We start from the raw sequence: 22191 nt of genomic DNA on the forward strand, positions 1-22191 counted from the left end.
AAGTACGAGTCAGCTGAGTTCAAGCTCCCTGTTCATAGGTCTACTGCCGAGCGGATGGCAGTTCAGTACAGGGTATTCGATAAACAACTTGCACTGTCATTCACAGTTTAGGAATATCATATGGTATTAATTTATAGAGAAAATCGTCGTAATTCAAGTGAGGCAAGAAGGATGTACCGTCAACGTTTTCCTCAAGGAAGGTTACCTAATCGGCGAACTTTTGTAGCAGTTTCTCAACGATTATTAGAAACTAGAAACTCTTATCTCGTTTCGAAAATCACACAACCAGAAATCTGTTCAAAAACGATACTGCTTTACGGAAGTGGTAGACATTAAAATGTTGCATTAGAAAAAAAGTTCGTGTAATTTTGTGCAGATAACCATTATTGTTTATTTTTAGACTGCATTAAAATGGAGCAATATTGTTACATAAAATGTAAATTTACCATAATGTTCTATTAAAGATATTGAAAGTTTGCATTTGCAGCTCGTTTTATGTAAACAACAGTATTATCATGGATCGCTCCTGCATTAGAACAGAGCATCTGTACTGGTATGACTGTATCCACTTGAGCTGTATTGTGTACTTCTAAACCCCCTCCTCCCTGCTGGAGCTGTACTGTGTACTTGTAAACCCTCTCCTCCCCATCCAGCATCGTTGCAAAACGTCTAATATTGTAAATTTTAATAATTAGTCAAATATTGCAATTAGAAAAAATTGTAAGGACATTTTTACTTCCTTATGACATGAATAATCACCAGTTAAAATAATGGCACTTATACTCCTTGTACACACAGCAAGTCTACCTCGACAATTGCAAAGAGGTGAATGACTTTTGGGAGGACTCCAAAACACTGGTATAATAACATAATTAATATGTCCCATACATGGAGAGGTGGTGGTAGTGATGACGATGTTCTACTGATAATTACGATAATGATAAAGTAGGCCTATTAAGTAGTTTTGTATTTAACTTCTCAAAGCAGTCGAAAATCAGGAACATGACCTCTATCCCATTAACTTACTATATAGCTAGTGTGGTAGTAGCTCCTGAAGTCCACACGTCTAGCCGCGAAACCAGGTGGCCCGGGTTCGATTCCCGGGCAAGTTACCTGGTTGAGGTTTTTTCCGGGGTTTTCCCTCAACCCAATATGAGCAAATGCTGGGTAACTTTCGGTGTTGGACACCGGACTCATTTCACCGGCATTATCACCTTCATCTCATTCAGACGCTAAATAACCTAAGCTGTTGATAAAGCGTCGTAAAATAACCTACTAAAAAAAAAAGCTCCTGAAATTATGAAAAAATGAGATTGTTAAATATGTAATGTATTGATTAAGGCTGGTTGAGTGGAAGAGAAGGCCTTATGGCCTTAACTCTGCCATCGAAAATAAAACAGTATTATTATTATTATTATTATTATTATTATTATTATTATTATTATTATTATTATTATTATTAAACCGTTACTCCACAGTGTGGACGAGTGTGAATAATAAATTCGAAATGCTGTTCATAAGTATTAATCTTTGGGCAGTGCAAATTAAAATTTCGTAAAAAGAAATAAAAGTTTCTCTTGAACACCAATACCTACACAAAATTTAGTTTAAACTTACGATCTACTGACATAGAAGCGCTTGAAATAAAAATTTTGCTTTGAACAGCTGAAAAGCCACGGCATAGCTCAGGCGGTAGCGCCTCTCCCTGCTGATCCGGAGTTGCGCTCGAGCGTGGGTTCGATTTCTGCTTGGGCTGATTACTGAGGTTTTCTCTAACAGTAAGGTGAATGTCAGGTAATCTATTGCGAATCCTTGGCCTCCTCTCGCGAAATACCATCTCGATACCACCAATCCCATCGACGCTAAATAACCTAGTTGTTGATGTAGAGTCGTTAAATAATAAAGTAAAAAGAAGCAGCTGAAATGTCGTATTGCGCGAATTTTGGTATTTCTATTAATTATAAAAAAATTGGTTTAATTAAATTTTGTAGAAAGTATTCGTTCCTTTTTTTTCCCCTAAGTTTGCCGTTAAATTAGTTCACGACTTTGACGTTGTATATTGTACCAATCGTACTTCTCTGACGAAAACAACTTCTTTATGATCTATTCGTTCTTTTTATTTGCAAATACATTTCTGGAGAAGATTTTTCAATGATTCATTTGAATGATCAACTAGGATTTTACACATTCAAGTGATGTTGACGATTTCTGTGATCTCCACAAATTATTATTAATTATCGAAAATTCCTCTTCTACGGAAGCATTGGTTCCAGAAAATGACAAAAACAATGCTTGTAGCATAATAATTCGTTATTTAAAACATATTTGTCATTTATATTCTACATTTCTTGATGCATAAAATAAGTTAGCGTGCATACATGTTGGTGTAAAGATAATCACTTTAACAAGTTTCTTAAAATATGATCATTTGGTCTAGGGGTCATCCGTTTTTTGTGCAAGGATAATTCGTTTAACATCTTTCCATATTAGTCTTGAATACATTATTTAATAAGTCACTCCAAACCAAAACGAATATTGCGCAAATTGTCTATGAAGATAATATTTTGTGCTGGCCTCATTGTGCATCATTGTTTACGTAACTAAAAACCAAGTGAAAATACATTTAATTTTCAATATATCTTAGCGCAAGGAGCACTTCAATGTTTTATTTAATACACCAAGAAACCATAATTAAGAACAAATAGACATAATTTATTCATATTTTCGCTTGCCATGTAAATGTGTGTATATCTAATTCCTATCCACTTCACTTGCATGATTCGGGTTCCTCATATTGCGGATAGATGGCAGGACTGTGACGCATTTTCAAGTTGCACACCACTTCGACAGACCACATTATGCATGATATGTATCTGTGAAGAGTTATATAATGTACTAGGGTGAGTGTATGTGTGTAGTGTAGGGAATGGGCGAGGATGATGACTTGTCATGTAAGTAAAATCATATATTCATTCATTCATTCATTGTTCTGCCTAAGGGCAAGTCTTTCACTGCAAACTCAGTTTTCTCCAATCTTTCCTGTTTTCTGCCTTCCTCTTAATCTCCGCATATGATCCATATACCTTAATAATAATAATAATAATAATAATAATAATAATACTTATTGCCAGAACAAAGATACAAATTGCTTTTTTATATAAAACACTCTAGCACCCCCAGGAAAAGTTACATACTAGTGCTTAAGGGATATTCCACATAATATTAAGAGATTTTATTAAATAACAGAGTAAAAAGTAAAAGAAGAAGAAAAAACACAGATCTCACAATAATTGAACTTCAAATTTTCTCTCTAAACATCATTTTCAATTGATTTTTTGAAATAAGGCTTAGCAAATTTTGTATTTGGGAATTTATCTATTATCATGTTATAAAGCCTTGGACCGAAGTTGCTACTGTGATTATATGCTACAGTTGTGGTACATTTAGGAACTGTCAAGCATATGTTGTCTGATCTTTTGGTTTTATATTTATGTGAATATGAATTAAATATTTTTCGGTTTTTATGTACGAAATTCAATAATACATTGTTATAAATTTGATGGAAGTCAAATACTTTAAATTCTGAATACAGCAGCTCTGAAGGATAATCAAGAGGTTTATTAAGGCATATTTTTATTATTCTTTTCTGTAGCAGAGTTATTAGCATGAAGAAGGTACTATAAGCACTACCCCATCCTATGATGCCATATTGTAATATACTGTATCTTGTACTAATGCGAGGTAAATCAGTCGTAAAGTAAATTCGTAGGATATGTCAACTATCATCTGATATCTTCTTCTGCCTCGAACTCTTCTCTCTTTCACCATTCCTTCCAGTGCATCCTTCAGTAGGAAGTTTCTTCTCACCCAGTGACCCAACCAATATAATATATCTAATAATCGTAACAGTGCATAAAAGTGGAAATTGTGTGTTCGAGCTTATAACACCGTTACATTAACACAAATCAGACGTCAGTCCTGTGTGTGGTGTGTAGAAATACTCTATAATATATTTGCCGCGTGCATATAAATGATATGAGCCACGTATATTATAGTAAAATTATTTCATTTCTCAAATTCATTTGATCATTAAATAATGAAACGCAAATTATGGCACGTCAATTCTGTATGTGGTGTGGGCGGATAATGAAGTTTCAATTTCCTATTTATTTAAACCATCTCCCATGTGTCGTCTTGCCTTATTTGAATTATGTGGTCCGTTCCGTCATCGATTTGTTGGAACATATGAGACTTTTACTAGTAGAATGGCTCCCTAGCCCTGCGGTGAACATAGCGCAAGACCGCCACTTAACATAAATGAAATACTAAACGTAGGGCGCAATACCGGAAAGATAAGTTACACATTCTTTTCGCAGTTCTGCCCACTATTGCTACAGCTTTCGCCCCCACTGCAGGGGTTGAGACGCCCCCTGTCGTGCATAGGTTCGCTGTTGCCAGAGTCCAACAAGTGCGACCTGTTACATAACTTCTGTAAGATTTCTTTAAACAAACTCAACACTAGGGACGGGATTTTTAGTTTTTTAAAAAGATCACTTTAGGTTTTTGGTATAGGTGAAATAGGTTTTTCTATTTTTATGTCCAACCTGTGAAAGGGTCGCAAAAACTGCCAGATCGTTAAAAATGTATCCTTACAGTTACTTAAAAAATATTTATTTATTTATTTATTTATTTATTTATTAAAACAACATGGACCACGAAACTGATCTTTTCAAGAACCAAACTGTTTATCAAAATTTGTAAGATTCGAAATTTTTGTTTCTTCCCCTTTAACATTATTTGTAATTTGAATAAATTATTGTAACAATTAACCAGAGATTGTAGGAATAAAACAAATGAATTACAGAAGAAAACTAAACATTTGAGGTTAAGGTTATAGGCCTAATAATTTTATTGACTATTTCCATCAACTCTTATTTGTAATAACTACTGTTACAATTGTTATAATTAAAAACTGTTTCATGTTGAGAGTTAGACGTTAGCGTTTCATTGCTGATATTTTCTTGAAGTGAATATACATGAGTACAGGTTTACTATCGAAGCAGAGATGATGGTAAAAAAAATGAACTTAGGATAAATAAATGAACGTAAGAGAAAGAAATTATCGGTTATTAACTTTAGAGCACCATGATATGTACTATCAGTACAATAAGATTCTCATACGTCAATGGAGTGTCAATGAGCTGGTTGATTGGCTGTATATCGCTTGTTTGGAATTATCACATTAATACTGCAAAACTCACGATTACAAATCAAACAAGTGGTCGCATAGGTCTCTAGCTGCTCTCGATGCCGAGATATTACTGAGAGTCAGCGTGACACGGCTAATTTTGTACTCAATTTCGGCGTCCTCATGCCCGTACCGAGAAGTGACGTCATTGAGAGTGGTCACGAAAGTTAAACACGGTGATTCACGAGGATTTACCGTCCTGCACGGAGCTTATTTCTCAAGACATTTTGAGCAAAAAAATCACATGAACATAGTTCCTATTCTCACTATTTTCAGAGTTTCACTAATTTAAAGTTGTTTGTAAAATACGTTTTTTCTTTAGTTTGAACGTAAAATAATAATATAATTAGAGAATGAACCATTCAAAAATATCATTTCTTTAATTGGCAAGTATTATGAAGCTAAAAATGTGCTGTGAACTCCTTAGTTGCTTCGTACAGATATCTTTTTCTTTTTTTAACTAGAAAATTACATTATTCTTATGCACTTATCACAACATTTATTACAAATCACACCACTTCCACCGACTTAATTATTTGCAGTTCCATTTTGCATCCTAATTTACAGTCTTGGAGAGTTTACAACACATTTTAAAAAATGTCGCCGTCCGCTTGAGTACACTTGGCCGCACGCTTGTGAACGGCACTCGTCACAATACGTCACTGCTTACGGCTATCTTTGATTTCCGTAGCGCTCGCGCTGGCTTCTGACTACACGCTGACCAAGATCACGCGTTCACAGCAATGCGTTCCAATAACGAAACGTAACTCTGTAAATATTGAGAATAGGACCCATGTTTATATGACATTTTTTGCTCAGAATTTCTTCGGAAATAAACTCCATAAATGACGGTAAATCCTCGTGAATCATCCTGTATTGGTTCATGGTCTAACTACCAGTGGCGTGTGGTGATAAATAATCCTGGTGGTGCACAAATATTTATTATGATTATGATATTATTATTATTATTATTATTATTATTATTATTATTATTATTATTATTATTATAGGTACTAACTACTACATAACTATTAACATATGTTACGTAGGTATATTTACATAATTTTGTTAGTCAAGAAATTGCAGTTAATCAGTTTCCTATGTAGGCTAGGTACACCGTAAATAATATTGTTTTCGCTATATTGCGTTTTATAACACGGTTCACAAGCATTCGATACGTGTGTCGTCTCATCAACCTTAACTGCTAAAAAGTCAGCAGCTTTCTTTTTTTTCTTTGAAATCTCATCATGGCATACATCAAAATGGCTTGAAGGACTTCGTTCTGTATAGTGTTTGATGTGCTCTTAAACGCTGTTCCTCCTTCCAAATGTTCCTTAAGAGTGCGTCTGATTTAGAACTGAAATTGAAGAGGCCAAGAAAAATACTAGCGTTTAAAGATAAGTTTCCGTCTTCGTGACCTCTTAAAGCCAACTCAAAAGCTCCACAAAACCGCACGCACATATCTGTTCTTGGTAACTTTATCATTGTGAAGTACAACAATCCAATTGTGTCCGTATGTTTGTCTGACCCAACACTGCTAATTTAACATTGTTGTTGATGTGTGCAGCTGAAGAATCGTGTTTTTAATTCTTTCATTCAGGTGCTTCAAATCAACCATACCTGCAGAACGATAATCAAAATTATTTAGTTACTACAGACAGTCCTAAATTCAAACAAAAAAATAAATAAAATTCATAAAACGTACTTATTTTTGTCAATAAATGTTCGCCGTCGAACAATAGGCAAGGAAAACAAAATACAGCGTCTTTTACACTGCAGCCGCATATTGCATTTTTCGTAAATCCGAATGTTGAATTTTCTTGTCACTTTTCTATTACTGTTCTTCGTCACTTATAATTTTAATTCATGTGTAGGTCTACCCATCATCTTTATTTTGATCTTTTCGTGTAAAGGTCTTATAGAAAATTACACATTTAAAAGATTTTGCACACTATTCATTGTAACATTTATGATGGAACGAGCTTGAGAACACATCTGAAAGTGCTCCTAACCCCTCTTACGCACACTGTACTGCCTCCCTACCATGCTCCAAAGCCTGCCAGTGAAACACTACTACTGCGCATGCTCGAATGGAACAGTGCGCCGCAAGTGTCGAGAGGGAAACGTAAGTCCCAGGCGTCAACAAGAACAATACACATGCAGCGTTATATTTACATAGTATTATAATAAAGAATTATGTCGCCCACATAGTCTACACATTTAAAAACATGCGTCATTTGAAGAGGTGGTGCACTGCTCCAGTGCTCCTTAAGAGAAATCGCCACTGCTAACTACTAATAGCATTAGCATTTGGATGTAGTTCATAGTATTGTTACAATAAGCATTTGAAATTCTGCCATTTTTGTTTCATCACGGACCCCGGAACAGGTGCTCATACTAGGTGCGAGGAAAGATGTATAACACGTAAAAATGGGCTATAAATACTTTCCTTGAAACCTTTTTCAGGGACAGGATTATTTGAGGTACATTCCGCATAACTACTACTACACAGGTCTCCCAGCTCTATTTCCCTTCCGCGGGGAGAGATGCTAAGAATTTTATCATTCTAAAATCCGGCTGGGTTTGAACCTGCAAAAGCCGCTAGCATGGTAACCACTGTACCGCCGAGAAAGGAACTAAAGGAAAGAGGCAGACGAAAGAGGTAGGTCTGGTATATGCCGCTTGGTAGAGCTATTTACAGGGATGGCCAGCACTGATTCAATAGATAAAGGGAAGAGAACTTATTAAAACTGTATCTATGTTAATTTTTAGATTTGTCTGAGAAGTATAAGTGCATTAAATTATAAGAATGTAAGTTTTAATTTTAATGCTCATTTTTTCACAAATTTGTTATTCTTCTATTCAAAAGGAATATTTTCTCAACTTTTTTTTATAGATAAGTGAAATTTTCAGTTATAGGCCTATTTATTTCGTAGCCTTATAGGTACTGAAACAATGTTTTCGTAAATCTAATATATTGTAAATACGTATTACTGCAGATAGTGTATTGAAAATTTTGAAAATATTCGCATGGAAAATGTTTGTAAGGAAATGAATTAACAAAGCAACTACTGTTACATCATAAACAAAAGATCCATACGAGCCCATGTGTTGTAAAAGTGTCAGCTCTACAGCTTCAGCAGGTTTCGAGAAAATAATTTAATATTCTGATGAAAGGAAGTTGCTCACCAATATCACCTTAAGCCTTGGTTTTTCTGAACTGACGTATGCGACGTGCGAGGCCCGCCTCGCACAAATCTGGACTACATGAGAGATAGTGAGTGGTTTCTATGGCTGCGAGGTGCGCAATCTGCGGAGGTTCGCAGAGAGGCCTCGCAGCGTCGTCTCGGACCGAATCGCGCAGCCGGATTTGTGCGACGCGTGAACTGCGAGGCTTCAGCAAATTTCTTTGCATCTAGAGGGAAGAAAGAATGAAGGGTTGTATAGGAGAGATGTAGATTGGATTTTTTTACATTGCTTAATTGTAAATGAATTCACAACGTTTCGGAGAATGGTTTTATCTTCGTCATAGGTGAAAAAAGGAGAGTGAGAAGTTGAAGATCAAAATGAGAGTTCACATAAACAGATAAATGAAGAAAATAATGAAGTATATAGGGAAATGAAATTATTATAATTTAGATACGTTGAGTAGAGAAAACCTCCATTCACGTCCACGTCGTGGTTCCCGGGGCAGTGTAATCTGTGGTTAAACTGAACAACAAATTTTTACTTTTTATCTTGCTCCAAAACAAAAATAGGTGAATATTACTAATATGTGTACCCTAAATCTGAATTTAAAATCCAAATTGCCCCATCACGTACTATTTTCTGCGGAAAATGAATTGAATTTTTTTTATGAAAAATTTCTTGTTTTTAATTTTTCACTGCTTCTGGTAAAATGACAACACACTTTGGATTCACAACGCCTCATAATACTTGAAAAATGTGTACTGGATACAAACATGATGTTATATAGTTTAAAACAGAACAAAAATAAAAAATATTTCATGCATATAATGAGAAAAATTTCGGAATTTGAATTTACATTAAACGAATGTTCTGAATCACTTCTGCTTATAACTAGACCCGGTACTGTCTTTTACAACGAACCAACAATAGTTTCCAAGCATCCTGGATGATGATCTTCCTTTATATCGTCTTTCCATTTCAGATAATTCTTGATGAACTCTTTTCCCATGCTTATCGCTTACCGCTCCAAGGTTAGGAGAAAAGAAATTCAAATGAGAATGTAAAAAGTGTATTTTGAGAGACATATTACACCCTATTTTCTCATAAGCATGTGGCATGGTTTCCACAATAAGTGCTATGTAATTGTCAGCCATAGAATTTCCAAGGAAATTTCAGCATACATCTTTGAAAGCGCATCATGCCATTTTTCTGTAATGGAAAGTTTTTCCTCAAACAAAGAGTCAGCCATAACTTTGTGAATTTGTGGACCGATGAAAATGCCCTCTTTTAATTTGCTTTCACTCAAACCGTTAAACTTTTCTTTTAAATAGTGAAAACCACACCCTTGTTTATTCATTGCGTATACCTCACGTTGAACTGTTCTGAAATTTACTGAAATAAGGGACCAATGTCTGTTTATTTATTAGGAGTACAAAATAAAATGCCAACAACCATAAGAAACCGGAAATAAGTTATAAATTCATAAAATGCATTAGCTTTAGTTTCGGTTTACAACCTCCAACCTGCGCCAGATGTTTCCTAGTACAATGCTTATCGAAAAGTGAAATCATTGTATATCTTAAAAACCTTATGTGATACGAAGGAAGGAGATGTATTTTCGGATTCAGCGCACACAAAACCATAAGGGACACATTGTTTTAAGTTGGACCAAATTCTTGTTGTTCAGTGTTAGAGCAAACGGAAGAGAATGAGAGCGAGAATCCGTTCCTCACAAACTGGAATCCTCTGGCTATGGGATCATACTATTGGTTGTTCAGTTCAAAGTGTGTCATGGCTCGCTGTATGCCGTCACGTGGCTAGTCGATGAGCCTAGAGTATTCAATCTTCCTATGCTTCCGCAGAGGTGTATTACTTATCTGCCAGAGAAGTTGCCTACCAAGTACGGCGTTCATTCAGAAGAGTACTTACCGATACGTATGGTAACGCCGGTAGTGGCAAGAATGTGAACTGTTTCGAAACATGTACCGAGGTGAGTTTTTTCTTACTGTCGGGATATGGGGAGAGGGTTAAGACAATTACTTACGTATTTGTTGACATTAACTTCGACGGTCAACATGGACATGGAGCATTTGATTTGTGTTGTGGAATGTTGCCATACGCAACCAATGATAACAAATACCCTGCGTACCACGTCCCCGCGCAAAACACAGTTCTAAAGACGTTATGGTAGCACACAGACCGTACAGACCGCCCTCTGTTGCTACGACATTCAAGTTATACAGTACATGTTCTCAAGTTCAGATTGAACGCCCTTCCACGTGATTCGTTTCGCGGCTAGAAGATGTAGGTTAGTTTATTTTACGACACTTTATCAATATCTTAGGTTATTTAGCGTCTGAATGAGATGAAGGTGATAATGCCGGTGAAATGAGTCCGGGGTCCAGCACCGACAGTTACCCAGCGTTTGCTCATATTTGGTTGAAGGAAAACCATGGAAAAAACTTACCCAGGTAACTTGCCCTGACCGGGAATCGAATCTGGACCACCTGGTTTCGCGGCCAGACACGCTAACCGGTACTCCACAGATCATAGAGAACTACAGTAAGTACATGGGTTGATTGGAGCATGATAACTGGTTAGCAGGAAAATATGCCACTTCAATCCGTGGAAAAGAGTGGTCAGAAAGTTGGATATGGTTATAGTAAATGGTTGGATTATCTACAGAGAAATACATGGGCGAGACTCCCTTGACCTATTTGAATTCCGATGATACTTGGCTGTTCAATATCTCAAGATGTTTTCGAACTGCAAGAGAATGGGGCGCCCTATTTCATCACCTCGAGGAGTGAAATTTGATATGAGGTTTGATAATAGAGATCATTTCATGGCAAATCGACCCTATCAGAAATACTGCCGGATGGAATGGTGTAAATGCAGACCAGTAACATTCCGCAAGAAGTGTGATGTAACTCTCTATCAAAGATGCTTTGAGCCTTACCACACTCGGTAAAGACAGACATTAATAAAATAAATGTTTTTTATTACTTTATTACTTACTTACAAATAGCTTTTAAGGAACCTGAAGGTTCATTGCCGCCCTCACATAAGCCCGCCAGCGGTCCCTATCCTGTGCAAGATTAATCCAGTCTCTATCATCATACCCCACCTCCCTCAAATCCATTTTAATATTATCCTCCCATCTACGTCTCGGCCTCCCTAAAGGTCTTTTTCCTCCGGTCTCCCAACTAACACTCTATATGCATTTCTGGATTCGCCCATACGTGCTACATGCCCTGCCCATCTCAAACGTCTGGATTTAATGTTCCTAATTATGTCAGGTGAAGAATGCAATGCGTGCAGTTCTGTATTGTGTAACTTTCTCCATTCTCCTGTAACTTCATCCCGCTTAGCCCCAAATATTTTCCTAAGCACCTTATTCTCAAACACCCTTAACCTATGTTCCTCTCTCAGAGTGATTACTTTATTTATTTTATTTATTTATTTATCTATTTATTTAACCTGGTAGAGATAAGCCATCAGGCCTTCTCTTCCCCTCTACCAGGGGGGTAGATTGCTGCAGCATTGTATTGTTGCATTAATACTTAAACCTCATAAATAAATTTATTTATATTGGTGTAAATGTTTCTCGTTATAAAACATTAAATATACAAAAAATATATTTACTTTATTGCAAATGAATATGCAGATATCATAAGTGCCCAGAGGTCTATTTATAGACTACTTGGTGTACAGGCAGAAGAAACAACATATATTCTTGACTTCTTATGAAATAGATACATTCTTTTAGTTTTTTAAATAAAAATAATTTGGGCTTTAATGGGTTAATTGAAAACAAAATTCTACAGAAGAGGTCCTTTGAGACTCCAAAATAACTTTTGAATTTTGTTTCACTATCAATCAGATGGCAGTTTACAAGAATATTGTAAGCACCCTCGCTTTTCCTATTCTTGAAGATATTAGTCTTCACCAAAAAGAATGCAGGGTCATTTCCTCTTCATCATTATCTTCCTCTTCCAGCATTAGCAAACAGGTGACGAGATCCACCATGCGCTCAGCGACTGATCCACGTGATCTCGCAGCTAGAGAAACCACAAGCCTCACAGCGTCATTGCGAAGATGGTTCGCAGCGGCGGCCTCGCATCTCGCATGTCGCATGCGTCGGTTCAGAGAAACCAAGGCTTTAAAAGCATAAGGCGATAAGAGTTTTGTTATGGAATATTAGTTGCACTTAAAACATATACAGTACTTAGGTAACTTTGCTTTGTAGTATAATATTGTTTCGATTACTTCATTGATTTCTTTTATAAGGCTAAAATACTATCAATACCAATTCCAATTTATCATGTCAAAGTCAATCTCTATTTTTTGGGAGATCACTTTCTTTTAGAATGATATGTTTCATTCACTTAGTTTAGTATACATAGGTGTACTGCTATGGAATTTATGTAAATATTCCTTCTTAACACTTTATTATGTTATTAACATTTAAAACACAACTGCAATATTAAGAAATTGATTTTAGTACTTTTTTTTTTACAGACAATATAGATAATATCAAACAGAAAGAATCCATATAAAGATAACGACATAAAATTTAACGTTCCGTTTGAAGTTTGTGCACCACTGTTTTCTTAATTCTACAGGCTGCTTATTTCTCCTTCCATACCTAGCGCTTGATGCCTGCGCACTATGTCAAGGTCAGAAATTCTGCTTGAATTGATTGAAGGGAAATCCGAACCGGTTAAGATTATGGGTTGGTTCCAATATCATTTTTTGCAATAACACTTTTAAAGTAGAGATTGCCAATCTGTCTGTTTATGGTAATCCCATTTGCAATGCTGTTTACTCGTACTGCCTAGCCTGGAACAAAATCAGAATTGTAGACTACTGTGCTACTTAATAGGAAGTAAGCAATAAAAATAAACTTCTTCCCCACTTCGTCAGACTTAAGACTGGCAACGTAACAAACATAGGTGTGCTTTAAGTTTTATTTTTATGTATGTATACAAGATGTCTTGTTTTTGGTAGTTCCTAATATGTAAACGACTTCCATGGTTGAAGACAAACAGTAACAGACTAACTAACAGACGTTAACCTATCGACCATCGCTCTTCACTGAGTATTTGGAACCAAAGCCCTCTAAGAAAAAAAAAAAAAAACTTAACAGCGCCACGTATCGGGTGTGTATCGTTCAGTACCCTATTGGAAGTAACATGGCACTACCTCCTATATTATGAATGTAAAACGGAAATTATATTTGGTATTACAAACGACATAAAAAATCCACATTCTGTTAAGTATTGGAAGTAACGTGTAATGCCGGGTAACTTGTGTCAACCAGGGTTTAAACCCGGGCGCCCTTCCTTTCACGTTCAGATATGCTAACCGTTACCCCACAGAGAAGGATTGTTGTTGTTATGATTATTATTATTATTATTATTATTATTATTATTATCATCATCATCATTTGTACATTTGTTGAAAAATGTTTATTTCCCTTTTATACTATGTTATGTATAACCTGAACTAAAACGTGATGCACTTTTCAGTGCTTTTTTAATGAATAAAATTGTGTAAAATTCTTCATTTATGCTTCTTGTGTCATTACTGCTTAAAGAAGAAGAGAATTAGCTACATCTTATAACAAATATTTCTGAGACGAAGGATAAACTAAATGAGTGGTTCGTAAGTAACATCGTCTTCACTTCCCCTGTCTGCTTCACTCCATCTCTTGCGAGGTCGACCCTGGTCCGTGGTTTATAGCCTATTGCCATTTTCGGGATCCTATTTTCGTCCATTCGTAATATGTGTTGTTTCCAATTATGTCTGTAATCCAAAATTCTATTATTCATAGAATAGATGTCCAAGATAAGTAAATTTGACCAAAATCGGATTTTTCATCCTTAGTCACTACCTGTTCTGTTACGTTTTTTGACTTGTTCCATATTCTAGCTGTGAAGCAATGTACGAATACCATGGAATGTTAATAAATACAATACAATACAATTCAATTCTTTCCTGATATCTTCATTATACAGTTTGTCCATTCTTTGGCTTGACGTAAAATGTCATTTCAGCAGCTTGAATTTTGCTAACATCCTTCTGAGTAGGAACCCCAGTTTCAGACCAGAAGAAGAACAGAGTGGCCATAACTTCGTGCTCTTTGGACTGTCCTATTAATTGTACCACATATTCTCTGGAATGAATGTATTTTCATTTGGATATCATTTTCATATTTATAGCTGGTATTACATCCTAGTATTTGAATTCTGTTACTTGTTCCAACATTTTATTTTCTATCATGATCTTCGATCTTACAGTGTATTTACCACAGAATGCCATTATTTTTGTCTTCTCTATTGAAATTAACAAGTCGTTTTCTGATTTGATCTAAATACGGATAAAACTGTAATTCCATTTAAAACCTTGTTGAAGTTCAATAAAAACATGATATTACAACAGTATTTGGACACTGCCATCCAAAATCCTACAAAAATCTTGGGTAAGCCCATTGTTTGCTTTTTGGTTATTTAACGACGCTGTATCAACTACTAAGTTATTTAGCGTCGATGGAATTGGTGATAGTGAGATGGTATTTGGCGAGGTGAAGCCGAGGATTCGCCATTTCGCCATAGATTACCTGACATTGCCTTACAGTTGGAGAAAACCCAACCAAGTAATCAGCCCAAGCAGGAATCGAAACTACGCCCGAGCGCAACTCCGGTTTGGCAGCCAAGCACTTCAGCTGTCTGAGCTACGCCGGTGGCTACTACTAACAGCAATGCAGATAATAACATTATGTTGCAGACTGAGCTTTAAAATATTCACACAATTAAGTAATTTACTATTTATATCCTAATAATTCTACTTTATGGTAGGTCTAAATGGCAATTGTATGTTTCTTGAATACTATTTTATTACACATTTGTGAAAAATTATGTAGCCCTGAAATGAGTTCTTTTTGAGTGTCCATTCAATATGAACACCAATGTCCTCTGTTGTGAGCGACTTCTTATAGTTGAATGGAAAAGAATAAGGAAATTATCACTACTCACGGAAGCATGTTATTTGTAAGATTACGGACAAAATACTTAAAACGTTAAATAATATCGTCATATAGGCTAATTACGTACCTCCACAGGCTAACTATTTTGTCAGTATTCCCGTCATTCATTCATTATGGAGTGGAATACGTAATGATAAGGCTAGTCATACATCATAGATACTAAATATAGGTCAGCACGTCTGGCCGCGAAACCAGGTGGCTCGGGTTCGAATCCCAGTAAGGGCAAGTTACTTGGTTGAGGTTTTTTCCGGGGTTTTCCCTCAACCCAATACGAGCAAATGCTGGGTAACTTTCGGTGCTGGACCCCGGACTCATTTCACCTGCATTATCACCTTCATTTCATTCAGACGCTAAATAACCTAGATGTTGATACAGCATCGTAAAATAACCCAATAGTAAATATACACGACTGATATGGTTTATGTAACTGTTCCAATCTTATAAATAATGTGTCTACTAGAATTTAAGAAGTCTGATCAGTGTACTATGTAGCTAATTGGCGATATATATATAATTGAGGGGAAAAGAATTTGGCCATCCTACCTCATTACCTCCTGGTCTACTTCCCTTGTTAGTATCACTTTAGAGGTTCAGACATCTTCGAACAGTTGACTGAACAACTTAGTTAGCCTAATTACAATTTACCTAAACCTTTGTTTTTCTTTAAATAAAACTCATAGTATATCTACAGTATTTGGTATTTTTCACAACTGGAATTATTGCATAACGTTAATGGTAAAAATCTTAATGACGAAATATAAAACAAAAGAAATAGTAATAAAATGCATAGAAAAGGGTTAGTACGTAAATTTAATTACTGCCATTTTGAAATAATGTTTACAACTTGTTGAATGAAAGAGAAAATATAATAATTAATTAAAATGGAGTTCTAACATCGAATGTGCACGAGGGAATAATCTCTGCACTAATAAACCACGAGGTGCAGACAGAATGGCTTTATAAGGAAGGCTATTAGTGGAAGTTAAAGTAAAATTTTCATTTTTTCATTGTCGCATCAAAGTATAATTTACCGTCTTTATTTAATTAATATACTATTCTTCTATAGCGATAGGTTTTAATATTACATTTCCTTTTGTCAAATTCAACATCTCGTCGAGCCTAAAAACCAATAAAATTGCTGATTGTTAACAACAAAAAATGTATCATAAAATTAATATCACTTGAAACTATATAAAAACTTATAAAAATCAAGCAATGAAAGCGATTTGAACGCCGTAACATTTGTTTGGTACCGACAAATAATAAAGCATTATACCATTGAGCTATGACACACTTCGACTACAAGGCATTGTCGATCTCCATTCCAAAACAATAATCTTAATCTTATGCGCAAATTAATAATAATAATAATAATAATAATAATAATAATAATAATAATCTATACAAATACATATAGGCCTATAAAATTTGAAATAGTAATGAAAATTTCCGAAAAACGGCTGAACATATTATAATTAACGACCCCTCATTTTGAAGCTTGGCATCCAAGGATATGCGGAAAAATAGTAGTTTTCAGTGAAATGTCATTTTTCCTACATAATTTTCCTATTTTCCAAAATTCATCTGTCATCAGTTTTGAGAACTAATGGCTTTTCAGAAAAAGACCAAACACACGCACTACAATAAGCAATATCATAGGAAGGCCATGACCTGAATTATTTATTTAGAGTTATTTGTTGTTGTTATTAATGACATATTTAGAGCTCAAATTCTCTGACATCATAATCCCAATATGTCGATCTTCATTTGGGTAATTTATTTAGAATGTTTCTATGTTGGTTATTAAAAACTTTAACACTTATAAAAACAATCTAGATATAGGTCTGATTCTATGGTGTGTAATTTTCTGAGTACAGCTATGTATTAACCACAAAACTTAACCCTTTGATGCACGCATTTGGGAGGAAAATAAAAAATTGTGTTTGCAGTGAAATTAATCTTTTATTTGTCTAAGAGAACTACCTCAAATTTAAAAAATTTGAAAAACTTCAATTTTTGACACAGAAAATGGGTGGTTTCATGGTAAAACCACTATGCAATACTGCAGAACACAATGCCTTCAGACTTATTGTGAATGATACGAAAGGAAACAGTTTCTGGTCTCCCGTGTGGTTGAACTTCATTGCTACAATAAGCACAGCGTCTTGAAGATCGTCACATTGGTGTATGTGCCACCTTGTTGAATCTTTTCTCATACGGGACCGTTGGCTTGAAGTGGTGCACAGGTTTTAGTACTGTCTTCCTCCCTCTAGGTTTTGGAATATTAGCTGCGACAAAACCAACAACAACAGCCAACCTGAAATTCTTCAGAGTCATTTCTCCACCTTCACCTCTCAACGAATATACCAAGAAGGCATTAGTCACAGTGACATCAACAAAATACCAAAAAATACGGTGCCACTTTCTTCTGAATTTTCTATCAATCTCGTACAAAGATTTCAACAAATCAGCTTTGTCAACATAACCCATATGTTTGTTGCAGTCCTTCACGAGTTGTGGACTATCAATTTCAGTGGTTGTTCCATTCTTCTCTTTCCTTGAAACAGAGGCGCCGATAGATGGATTGTGGTAATTAGAAAGGAAAATAATGGACCTTCTATCCTTCCACTTGAGCCAGGACACTCCAGCATATGACGTACGGCTATCACTCTCACCACGTTTCATGTCGCGATATCTTCTTTCGTCGTGTGGTAAACCAATACGCCCATGTCTAACTGTACCACACGCATAGATATTTTGCTGCTTTAGAGATCATCAGATTCAAACTTGTGAAAAAGTTGTCAAAAACACTTTGTGATTGTCACCAAACATCTCTTCCTTGTAGCCATGATGAATAAGCTGACACGAAAATGGAACATTTTGTTGGATATGGTAAGCATAACTACCCTGTTTGCATGGTGGTTACGTTTTGAAACCACCACATTATTTCTATATTGATGCCACATGTGTCGAAGAAATTACAATCTTGTTACTGAAATATATTCTAAAAGACCGAAAGACAAATAATACTAAATAGAAACTTACGTAACTGTGATACTTTAGCATACAACTGAAATAAAAACACGTAGCGAGTCTTCCACACCCCAACTATACACAACAACATCGGGCATCTTAATGAACAGGCTCAGCAACACAAATATAGGGAAAATAAAATTCTTCTACAGTTACTAAGGATCAGTGAACGCAGCGCAGTAGTTTTAAAATAAAAGCCACTCTGTAAGTAGGTGGAAAACTCAAATTTAAAAGGTGGTTGCGTACTGTAACCACTGCGCTTCAAAGGGTTAAGAATGTTTCGGAATATGTATGATAAGATTTTCTTGTGTTAAATTCTAATGTAACGTCGAAACATGTAAACAAGGTACGTTAGAATTTAACACAAGAAAGTCTTATCATACATATTCCGAAGTGATACAGTGTTAAAAGTTGTGTAATCAGGATGTATAAGAATGTTTGTTGGTATTATTTCCATTAAAAATGAAATATTATTGTACTTACTGTAATGATGTGAGTATTTGTCACTATACACACTAATGCTATATTGATGATATGAAAGTGAAATCTTTTGGAGTTACATACATATACATAAAGAATATCTAAAATTAGATCTTCATTTCTATAATTTACTGAATGACGGACATAAAGTATATGCATATATTACTGAAAACTACAAAACTTACGTAAGATAACAATATTGTTGTTAATATTTTTACAGTCATTAATCAAGTGGTGTGAGTTTTTTATACTGTATTTTAATGACAGTGTCGTGTAGGTATTTATGTGTGTGCTTCTATAATTTTCGTAGGCAGTAGTGCAGTGCTATGGAAGAGGAATTAGCAATTGGGTCATGCTTCCTATTTAGTTACGTCTTTAATAATTAATTACATATTAAAATTAATTTGAAATTCCTTTGGTTTTATCCACTAGATTTGTGATCACTGCCAAGCATATCATTTTGTTAGGGTGATAATAGCAGGACATTTCACTTCTTGCTGCCGTGATGAGTTAGTTTATTTCCCCCAACCAGCAAGGAATGAAACACTGAAATTGCAAATGATTTACGATGAACAATTTTATCTACTTAGGACATAAATGTAAGATTCTACAATTATTATATAGCATTCTTCTGTTTTCCACATCTCAGGAATAGATTCCTCACAACAGGAGGAAAATGTATGGGATAATATATACGTAAATAAACTTACGACTCTGACCTTCCGCCATTAACAATTTATTACGAGTTTGTGGCCAATTATACGTCATTGATTCAACATATGCTAGTGACCAAATGATGTCCAGCATTTACAGGTACCTAATATATTCAAAACGTGTCATATTGTTGCTAACAACCTTTATGCTATTTTCTACAAAAATGCGGGACAAATATTGGAAAATGAAGAAAACGTGAGATATGCAGATTTAAGTTTCGTTGATCATTGGGTTAAATCAACGGCGATACAATAAACTTACTGCAGAGAACATTGCGGGTCTGCGAAGATGGTGAGTAACCAAAATATAGTTATGTTGTGCATGGCAGACAAGGAGGACCAAATTAAGCCCTCACTGTGATATGATGATATATCCCCTTCTCTTCCCTTATGAATCACAACTGCAACACAGTGCACCACGTCAGCAAAGACTTTAATTCAGTTTGTATTGTTTCGAAATACTGTTCGTAACCATTTCTCACACATTCAATATTCACACAAGTCAATCCAGTAATATTTGGTAGATCAGTAATATGTGGAGGAATCGCAAAAATTACAATTCCTGAGGAAAGACCAAAAGGTATTAGTTACTGATAAAATAAGAGGATTACAACATTTTGTAGTCTCCCAATCACCTGAGCAAAATCTCTTAGTGGGAAAAAGTGATTCTGCCCTCTACATTTCAGGTAGTTCACGAAACATGCAGCAGCAATACCACGATGCTATGTCTAATGTTCGAAATCTGACAAACTTGACATTTTCTTAACTCTCACCTACAATCCGCAATGACCTGAAATAGCTACTGCATTACTCCCACATGAAAAACCCACTGATCTTCCTTACATTGTTATTTGCGTTTTCGCATTGAAACTTAAGATCTGAAGGTGGATAGCTCAAGAACAAGTATTTGGCATAAAGAAACCATTCAGAGGCAGTATCTTTCATTATTATGGAAGCAAATAACTTTCAAAATATCTGGTATTCTTCATTGAAAATAAATCTGAAAAAAATTTATTTCAACTTGTAATGAACTTAACTCGCAGCAAGCCACTAATATATGTTATAATTAGAGTTACATTTTCATGAGATATGCTTAAATTGATTTTCGCGTCCCAGAAATTTGAAAAGGAGATGTGTTTGGTTGTTATACGACAACAGATATATTATTTTTTCTACGATATTGTGTAGAGTTGCATTTTATTTACTGTTATCAATGCCTAAAGTGAGCCTTTAAAACTCAAGTAAGTAATCCCTTTAGGCACTGCAACTAATTTTACGCCCTGTCAAAGAAAATATAATATTCAATGTAAAAATTCATTCATTAAGAAATTAATTCATTACCCCGATCCTTCATTACTTGAATATTACAGGTAACTAATGATGTAAAAAACTGTTTTCATCCATTTAAAACCATATGCATCGGTTTTTATGGGTTTAAAACCCTGTTTACTAGAATTAAGTGGGTTTATTGAATGCAACCCGAACATCATATACGCCATCCATTTTGCATATATATCCGGGCTTTTTACATCTGTGTGCTAGGCTTTAGGTTTGTTGGTGTATGCTGCTGGTCGTTAGATGTCTTGTTTGTACACAATACATAATACAGCTGATAGATCAGTTCAGTGCGGCGCTTGTAGTCCGTAACCAGTCGTGTACGAGACCTCGTTCAAGCATTTGGAGTCATTCTGAAACAGCAGTCTGTGAAGGGAACCCAAAGGTAAAAGCGATATGTAAATATTGTAGGAAAGAATACCAATACACAATTGGCATCTCGTTTATGGCAGCATATCTTCAGTTGTGGTCTTTGTCCACAGTCCATGAAAAGGTAAGCTGAAAATGCGAGTAAAACATCAACCAAGCGTACGAACTCCCTTCATGAAATCGTTCTTCCTTCAGATCCATTACCGTCAGACTCATTATGTACTTCTGCATCTCCGTCAATGCCCTCTGCTTCATTCTCAGCATTACTTGTTTCATCTACATCTGTGACTCTATCTTCACATTCGTTGTTGCCACAAATTCTACAGACATCATCACAACACATAATAAATAAGGTAATGAATTAGATGAACTCATTGCTAGAGAGATTATCAACATGTCAGCTTATTTAGCATCTGAATGAGATGAAGGTGATAATGCCGGTGAAATGAGTCCGGGGTCCAGCACGGACAGTTACCTAGCATTTGCTCATAATGAATTGAAGGAAAACCTCGACCAGGTAACTTGCCCTGACCGGGATATCTGTGGTGGCTGAATGGTCAGACCTTCAGACTGTCACGCAGGTGGCCCGTATTCGATTCCCGGTCAGGTCTGGAATTTTTTCATTGACAAAGTCCATAGGGACACTTATGGCAGAGAAGGTCGCAGTTGGGGGTTTTCCAGTTTTTCCCCAAACTAGGCATTTACATCATTCCGTCACCATCTCTCCATTTCATTATCACTCCATAGCATTCCCCGAACGCCGGCCGGCGACACAT

At 35.7% G+C, this 22191-nt stretch overlaps 1 long non-coding RNA gene across 2 annotated transcripts in view; it reads right to left on the reverse strand.

The window, feature by feature from the left end:
* Positions 1 to 3201: 3201 nt before the first annotated feature.
* Positions 3202 to 22191, reverse strand: part of LOC138715571 (uncharacterized) — a 120775-nt gene continuing 101785 nt past the window's right edge. For both annotated transcript variants that reach the window (XR_011336469.1, XR_011336464.1), the window contains exon 10: positions 3202 to 6868. This is a non-coding gene — a long non-coding RNA (uncharacterized lncRNA). The remainder of the gene's footprint in view (positions 6869 to 22191) is intronic.

Source organism: Periplaneta americana, chromosome 15 (assembly GCF_040183065.1).
Source record: "Periplaneta americana isolate PAMFEO1 chromosome 15, P.americana_PAMFEO1_priV1, whole genome shotgun sequence".
NCBI lineage: Eukaryota > Metazoa > Arthropoda > Insecta > Blattodea > Blattidae > Periplaneta > Periplaneta americana.